Below are 9,259 nucleotides of genomic sequence, written 5' to 3'. Positions count from 1 at the left end.
GCTTTAGGTGAACGTTTACAGAGCAAATTAGTTTCTCATTAAACAATATACATATTGTTTTGTGACATTGGTTGCCAACCCCACAATGTGTCAATACTCTCCCGTTCTTGACCTTGGCTTCCCCATTTCCATTTGTCCAGCTTTCCTGTCCCTTCCTGCCTTCTTGTGTTCGCTTTGGGGCTGGTGTGCCCATTTAGTCTCATATACATGGTTGAACTGCATGTGTTATTTTTGTTTATAGGCCTGTCTAATCTTTGGCTGAAGGGTGGACTTCAGGAGTGACTTCGGTACTGAGTTAAAAGGGTGTCTGGGGGCCATACTCTTGGGGTTTCTCCAGTCTCTGTCCAACCAGTAAGTCTGGTCTTTTTTGGTGAGTTTGAATTTTGTTCTACATTTTTCTCTGCTCTATCGGAGACCTTCTGTTGTGATCCCTGTCAGAGCAGTCGGTGGTGGTAGCCAAGCACCATCTAGTTGTGCTGGACTCAATCTAATGGAGGCTGTGGTAGTTGTGGTCCATTATCCCTTTAGACTAATCTTTCCCTTGTGTCTTGGTTTTCTTCATTCTCCCTTGCTCCCGAAGTGGTGAGACCAGTGGAGTATCTTAGATGGCTGCTCACAGGCTTTTAAGACCCCAGACGCTACTCACCAAAGTAGGATGTAGAACGTTTTCTTTATAAACTATGTTATGCAAATTGAGCTAGATGTCCACAGAGACCATGGTCCCCAGTCTTCAACCCAGTAACTTGGTCCCTTAGGGAGTTTGAATGTGTCTATGAAGCTTCTCGGAAACCCTGGTGGCATAGTGGTTAAGAATTCAGCTGCTAACCAAAAGGTCGGCAGTTCAAATCCACCAGGCATTCCTTGGAAACCCTATGGGACAGTTCTGCTCTGTCCTGTAGGGTCGTTATGAGTCGGAATCTACTTGACAGCAACAGGTTTCGGGTTTTTTTGGTTTATGAAGCATCTATGACTTTGCCTTGGTCAAGTTGTGCTGACTTCCCCAGTGATGTGTACTGTCTTATCCTTCACCAAAGCTACCACTTATCTATTGTCTAGTTAGTGTTTTTCCCTCCTCACTCCTCCCCTCCCTCGTAACCATCAAAGATTGTTTCTTTCTTTGTGAAAACCTTTTCATGAGTTTTTATAATAGTGGTCTCATACAATATTTGTCTTTTTGTGATTGACGTATTTCACTCAGCAAAATGCCCTCCAGATTCATCCATGTTGTGAGATATTTTGAAGGTTCATCATTGTTCTTTATCATTGTGTAGTACTCCATTGTGTGTATGTACCATAGTTTGTTTATCCATTCATCTGTTGATGGGCATTTAGGTTGTTTCCATCTTTTTGCCATTGTGAATAATTTTGCAATGAACATGAGTGTGCATGTGTCTGTTTGTGTGATGGCTTTTATTTCTGTAGGGTATATTCCTAGGAGAGGGATCGCTGGATCGTATGTTATTTCTATTTCTAGCTTTTTAAGGAAGCGCCATATTGTTTTCCAAAATGGTTGTACTATTTTGCATTCCCACCAGTAGTGCATAAAGTTCCAATCTCCTGGAAGCCTCTCCAACATTTGCTATTTTCTGTTTTTTTTTATTAGTGCCAGTAATGTCAGGGTGAGATGATATCTCACTATAGTTTTGATTTGCATTTCTCTAATGACTAGTGATCACGAGCATTTCCTCGTACGTCAGCCGCCAATGCTATAAATCTTTACAGAAGCCGACTGCCACATCTTTTTCCCGGGGAGTAGCTGGTGGGTTGGAACCGCTGACCTTTTGTTTAGCAGCCAAGAACTTAACCACTGAGCCGCCAGGGCTCCTCAAAACCTATCATAACGCCTATAAAATACTGTCTTCTTCGGCTACAACATCCCAAGTTTCTTTAATGCGTAAGTAGTAATACCTGTTTCACAAACTCAGAGGCCTTATCTCTTTTATTTTGTTCAATAAACCATTCAAGCCCGAGTGCCTTATTTTTAGAAAGTTTAGTCCCTCCTTTTTGAAGCCTCTTCACCCTTGATTGCTCAGTAAACTGGGGGCTCACATCTTAGACCTAAGAGTGCAGTTCCCTTCCCAATACAAAACGGAAGGAAAGCAGATTCTGATCATTAATGCTGCCATTTTCTACCATAATGATGTAGCATAGTCCAGCAGACTGAGGTGATGCCCTGGTTTGTTCAGATTCCTGCCTGCAGCACAGTGGGTATCCATGCTTTAGTTCTCAGATTACAACTCTCCTAGCTCGCAGTCATGTGCCATTATTCCCCAAAGCTCAGTTACACCCCCGGGTGGCTCAGTCCTGAGGAGCATCTAAAACCAGCCATATGGTATACCATTACAAGTACCCTCCTACAAACACTTTGACCCGTGCCTTGGGCTCAGATCTGCTCTTTTTGCAAAGCAATTTTATTTCAGATGCCTTATTGGCCTTCCCTGTCTCTGAGCCTTTATCAGCCTCTACTACAGAGGTACCCAAGCCTGCTTCTCCACCCAGTGACAGATGACTTATGCCAATGCTGTCAAGGCTGTGGCATTCGTTCTTCGATCTCCAGTCACATCTGGGCAGTTATCCCCCTTCCGAGGTCTTGCTGCCACTAGAGAGTTGCATGCTAGATAAACATAAGTCTCTAAAATCTACTGGACCCCATCCCCCAGCCTTTATTCCCCTCCCTCAGGCTTAGGGAGAAAAAAATTAACATTCCTCCAGGATTCCATCTGCTCATTCCTCTATTCCACTCAAAACTTCAGCCTCCAGCCCCTTCCCTTCTTAAACAAAGCCATTCTGCTTGGGGGATTATCAAAGGACCCAGAATTAATGCAAAGACTTACCTTCCTGGTCCTGGAAACGAGGCCAGAAGAGAAAAAGAACATTTCTCCCTGGGACTATATAGAAGAAAAAGAAGGGTACCAGTTAAGTTTTTCAATAATCCTCTGTTATACAATAACACAGGTGAGGAATGTGCTTCTTAGATCAATCAGGTATAAGGGACCAAATGGATAACACCTGCCCAAATGCAAACAGAATGCAGGAAGGAACAGAAAGACTAGACAAATGGACACAGAGAACCCAGGGTAGAAAGGGAAAGGGGGAGAGTGTTGACACATTGCAGGGATTGCAACCATTGTCACAAAACTATTTGTGTATTAATGAGAAACTGATTTGCGCTGTAAACGTTTACCTAAAGCATGATAAAATTGAAAAAAGAAGAAAGAAAGCCCTATGGAGCAGTTCTACTCTAATACATGGGGCCACCATGTGTCATAATAAAATAATAATAATAAATCTCTGTTATACATGTAAAGTGATTTGTCACTGTTTTCCATACGGTCACTTCACACACACACACACACACACACACACACAAATCTAGTAGTGGTGATATTTGTGGTGAAGGAAGAAGAAAAGGTGGGGAGGAATGGATGTGCTATTACAGCAGCAACACACTAGTAACACTTCATAAGCACGTACTTGGTTTTGGTCTTGTCTCTCTGGCTGCTGCTTCAACTCCCGACCACTAACTACTGAAGTGCCCCCAGGCTCAGTTCTTAGGCCCCTTTTCTGCACTCATTGATCTCCTCCAGTCTCAAGGCTTTAAAAGCCATCTACATACTGATTACTCTCAAATGTAAATTTCCAAATTGGACCTCCCATACCCCACCCCACCCCCCAGCTCTGAATTTGTATATTCTGTATACAATACAGATATACAATAATTTGTATAACTGTCTACTTAATGTCCCTATTTGGAGGTCTACAGGCATCTCGAAAGTAACAGGTCCCAAACTGGACTCCTGATATTTTCCCCCAAATCTTCAGTACCCTCAGTGTTTCCCTTTTCATAAAATGGCCACTCCATTCTTCTAGTTCCTCAGTCCAAAAACCTAGATGTCATCCTTAACTCTCTTTTTCTCCCACACCCTATATACATAAAATCTATCAGCAAAACCTGTGGATTCTAGCAGTAAAATCTATCCAGATAAAACCAAATGGGACTAATGAGGCACAGCAGTCCAGGGACAAGGACTAGAAGGCAGAAGAGGACAGGAAAGCTGGTGATAGGGAACCCAAGGTTGAGTAAGGATAGTGTTGATGTGTTGTGAGGTTGTTAACTATTGTCATAGGGCAACATGTGTACTAACTGTTTAATGAGATACTATTTTGTTCTGTAAGCCTTCATCTAAAGTGAGAATAGCAGCACAATTGGAAGAGCGTAGTCGATGTCACTGAACTTTGCATGTAGAAATTTTTGAAATGGTATATCTTTGGCTATGTATATTTTCACCAAAAAAAAAAAAAAGGTCGAGAAGGGAGAGGGTTGACATGTCTTGGGGTTGTTAACCAATGTCATAAAACAATATGTGTACTACTGTTTCATGAGAAACTATTTGTTCTGTAGACCTTCACCTGAAGTACAATTTTAAAAAAAAAATTAGAAATAAAACATGTATAGTATGAAAAAAAAGACTTAGTACGAAAAAGAAGGTAAAATATCAAATTAATAATTTGTATATTGCTTGCATATTGAAAAGATATTATGAATATACTGGGTTAAATAAAATATATAGTTAAATTTAAAAAAAAACAAAACCTACCCAGAATATGACCACTTCTCACTACTTTCAACGTTACCATCTTGGTCCTAGTTCCCATCATCTCTCTTCTGAATTATTGCGGCAGTGTCTATGTAGGTCAGTTATTGCCACAATAATGTTGCACAGCCCATCCAGAGTCGGTGATTTTAAACATTTATTTCTTTATCATGGGTCTGTGGGTCAGTTGCAATTTAGCTGAGCTAGTCTGGACTCCAGGTCAAGGATAGATCTGCTCTAAGTTGAGGGCTTGTGGGTTAACTGGAAAGCTCTGCTTCTAGCTGAGGGTCCAAGGGTCAACTGTAATGCCTCTGTTTCACATGTCCCATTTGGGGCCCACCCTGAAGGGTGCTGCCCAGGGCATGCTCTTTTCATGTGGTCACAGAGGCACAAGGGAAAACTCAACATGCAAGAACATTTCAAGCCTTTGTTCATGTCGCTGCCACTGACATCCCATTGACCAAAGAAAGTCATTTGACCAAACCCAAAATCAAGACGGTGAGGAAATACACTCTGCTCATAAGAAGGTCACAGCAAGGGCCCATATATGTATAATACTACCACTGAGTGGTGAAAAATTTGGACCAATAATTCAGTGTACCATGGCCTGCCCTCTTAATCACAGTTATTCACATCCCTCCCACATGCAAAATACAGTCACTCCTATCCCAATACCCCTAAAAGGTCTATCAACTTGAAGTCCAAGATCTCATGATCTACACCAGGTCCAGATATGGCTCCCCACGTAGAGACCTATGAATTAAAAGAGCACGTATTTTAGTCTCATACTCCCAACATACAAAAATTGAGTAAACAGGGACCATTGTAACCACAAAAAAATACCCTCATTCAAAAAAAAGAAATAATGGAAGAAAATAGCAGTCACTGGCTCATAACAATTATGAAATCTCACTGAGCAAAGGTTGTCAGGCCCCTCTGTTTGGGTGGGTGGGTGAGAGGGGGCATGGAATGTTCTATGCGTTAATTAGGCACTGGTTCTGCTCCCTAAGAATGACTGACTCCTCAGTGTATTGTTCTCCACAGCTGTTGGCTCTACCCTCTGAGATCATTCCCTTTCCATCATCCCCTTAATCACTTGGGGAAAGGACATAGGAGAACATGCCCTTCTTGGTGGCAAGTGGGTTTCTCAACCTGTTTCCTGCCTGTAGAAATCTGAGAGCCCTAGAGACTGTTTCTATCTTGCACAGACTCCATCTCTTTTAGTTGTTAGTTGTGCTTTAGCCAATAAAGTTCTCTTAAAAACTTTTGGATTTTCTATGTATTTGACTCCAGTCAACTCTATGTGCCAAAAACCATACCCATAATTTTTTTCTTTGCTTCTCTCTCTCTAACTCTGTGACTCTGTCACTCTCTTTCTCTGTCTCTGTCTCTCTCTCTCAATTTAATTCTATTACACAAGAGGGAAGAAATTGGAACCAATATTTCACTATACTAAAATCTCCTACATGTCCTAACTGGTTCCCCTAATTCCACCTTTTCCCCCTTTCAACACAGCAGTCAGAGTATCCTGTTATAATTTGAGTCATATCATGTCACTCCTCTACTTAAACCTCCCCCCTCCACCGCCAATGGCTTCTCATTTCACTCAGAATAAAAGCTAAAATCTTTTTCTGCCCTACAAAACCTTGTGCAGATCTTACTTCCTGTTACCTCTCTGATCTCATCTCACTTGCTGCTCAGCTCCAGCTGCATTGGCCTCAGAGCTCTTCCACAGACCTTCCAGGCAGGCTCCCACCCCAGGGATCTGCATGTATTGTTCCCTCTGCCTGGAATGCTTTTCCCCACGTATTTGACTTCTTGCTCCGTCATCTTCTTCAGGTCTTTATTCAATGAGCAAAAGTCAATGAGGCCTTTCCTGTACCCTCCCACCTAAAATAGATGTAAAAAAAAAAAAACAAAAAGACTCTCCCTTTTCCTCTTTTGTTCTTTTTCTCTTCAGTTCTGAATACCATGTAACATACCTTGTTTACTGCCTGCTTCCCCCTACTAAAATGTATGCTGTAGGTTAGAGATTTCCTATTTTGTTCACTGCCTAGTGTCCTTTTTACATGCAGCAGGAAAGATGAATCATGTCGCCTGTCACACACAGAAGTGGCAGAAGCCCTAGCAAATATCTCCTGTCATGTGATTAGCTTTGATTGGGTTATATATCCATTCCTGAACCAATCATTGAGGCCCAGAGAATGGAATACACAAATCGGTTTATACCTATCACCATCAGAACCTGCCCCTGGAGCTGGGGGTCAGTTCTGCCCAAACAACCTGGCTGGAAGTAGAGGAAGTTTGAAGTCCCCTGCAAGAAACAGGGTAATGTTGTCAGGAGGAAGAGATACTGGATGTTGGGTGAGCAACCAACAAATATCCAGCACGATATTTTAGTCACCACAAGCAAGTAGTCAAACATACACTGCACGGTTTATGAAATTATTCTTCAAAACAAAAGGCTAGGGCGTATCAGGAATGAAAGGAAAACATTAAAACAGCATATGAGGGGATAAAAGACAAGAAATGTGGAGCTTTAGGCAGCTTGCCACATGAATCGCAATGTCAATGGTGCCCTTTGGAGTTGTCCAATGCTAACAAGAGATCCTCCCACAGGAAAGTGCTTTGGAGTCTAGGAGAATATGAAAAATCATGAGGGAGAGAAGACAAACTGTTTTTGAAATATATGCAAAATTTTCCTTGGTGGGAGGCTAAGTGTGAGAGTTTGTGCACATAGATCTTTCATAAGACGTTCTTATAAACTGTGTATCTATAGGAAGGGAATCCTCCATCGAGATCATCAACCAGTTCTTTTTAATAAATACAAATCCAATGTAATCTGGATGGATATGCCCTCCACTTTCCCTGTGATATGGGGCTCAGTCAAACTGTCTCTGTGCATCAGAGATGAAACCACGATAAGGACCTGAATTACTGCTGTCGTTCTACCTTGAAACATACGTGTCTTATGCTAGGTTCTCTAGAGAAGCAAAACCAGTGAAGTGTATAAATATATATAGAGAGAGAGATTTATATCAAGGAAACAACTCATGCAATTGTAGAGGCTAGAATGTCCCAAGTCCGTGGATCAGGGTAGAGGCCCCTCCCAAGTCACACAGCTGCAGAAGCTGGCAAGCCCGAGATCGGCAGGTCAGAGAGCAGGGCTCCTGCTCACAGGCTGTGCAGATCAATGAATCCCAAGTTTGGCAGATAAGTTCAAGTCCCAAGAACAGGAGATGAGATGACAAGAGGCAGCCGCGGGATCCAGGGAGAGCAAAAAGTCAGAATGTCTGCTTATATACAGATGCAGGTCACACCCCCAAGGAGACTCCCCTTCATCTGATTGGCTACTCACAGTATATTCAATCATGGGAGTGATTACATTAAAACACTGAGAGTCATGGCCCAGCCAAGCTGACACACAATCTTAACCATCACAATATGATATCATTCACTTTTCTTGTTTTAAATCAAACTAAACAGTGACTTCCCTAAAGCTGCCTTCTATACCTCAGAACAACTTGAGTTTTCTAACATTTGGAAACATTTCAGCCAATATCATATTTTCTTCAAACTTTGGGTTTTTCCCCATGAAGTTATTCCCAGTTCTTGTGTTTCAGCTGTTGGGTTTTTGTTTGTTGGGGGTTGGGGGCTACAGGACCCAGGTATTAATTTCTTTCCCGCAAGCCTCTTGACTTGAGGATTTTTTTTTTGTATTGTGCTTTAAATGAAAGTTTACAGTTCAAGTGAGTTTCTCCTACAAAAATTTATACACATACTGCTTACTTGAGGATATTTTTAAGGAGTGGGTTAAACATAAACATAAGGAGTTTTGCCTCTTCATTTTTAGTCCTATTTTCCCTTTCCCATATATGTGTAATGAGCATATAATGATGACCCATTTGTATCACTTTATGATGTTGATAAACTCATTTCCAATCTGAAATGCTTCTTATAAATATAGCTACTGGGATTGACAATGACATATGCCTGTGAGGCTCTTGGAAGAGACTGAATATGCAGAATACTATACTTCAGAATGTGTGATTATTTTTGTGAATGAAATGTGTTCAGGGGTAAGCAGCCTCTGATACACAACCCAATAAGAGAAAAGCCTATGGCATAATGATGTTATTCTAACTAAAATCTCAAGAGCCACCACATTCGTTACCACATTCCTTGACAAAGGACGGTCAACACACCAAGACCAGCAGGTCACCAAAAGAAGTGTATAAACATTCTATCCCAAGGGGTCAAATGGATATAATGTGGAAGATGTGAGAAGTTGTCATCATCTTATCCTCGATGATACACTCCTATGTCAGAAGACTTCTGACCAAGAACTAAGGCATTTACTTCATTGAAATTATATTACTCAGAAGCAGAGCAGTTTGAAAACCAAACTGCCAGATTGATAAATCAAGCATTAAACCCAATTTTGGAAGCTATAAGAAAACCTTATTTTTGAAATCCTTGAAACAATAGGAAATGTGCCTGCCTGGAGAATTAACAGCAATTGGTAGGGAAATACTATCACTGCAGTGCGGTGTCAATAATGAGTTTAGAGTTCACTTGCGTTTAGATTGTTTGGGTAACGTAGTGGATCCTGTGTGTGCTGCCTAACCCCTCTCCACTTTCAGGACTAAAGTACAGCATTCCCT

This window comes from Trichechus manatus, unplaced genomic scaffold (assembly GCF_000243295.1).
Source record: "Trichechus manatus latirostris isolate Lorelei unplaced genomic scaffold, TriManLat1.0 scaffold00064, whole genome shotgun sequence".
NCBI classification, from domain to species: Eukaryota; Metazoa; Chordata; class Mammalia; order Sirenia; family Trichechidae; genus Trichechus; species Trichechus manatus.
This window is presented reverse-complemented; position numbering follows the sequence as displayed.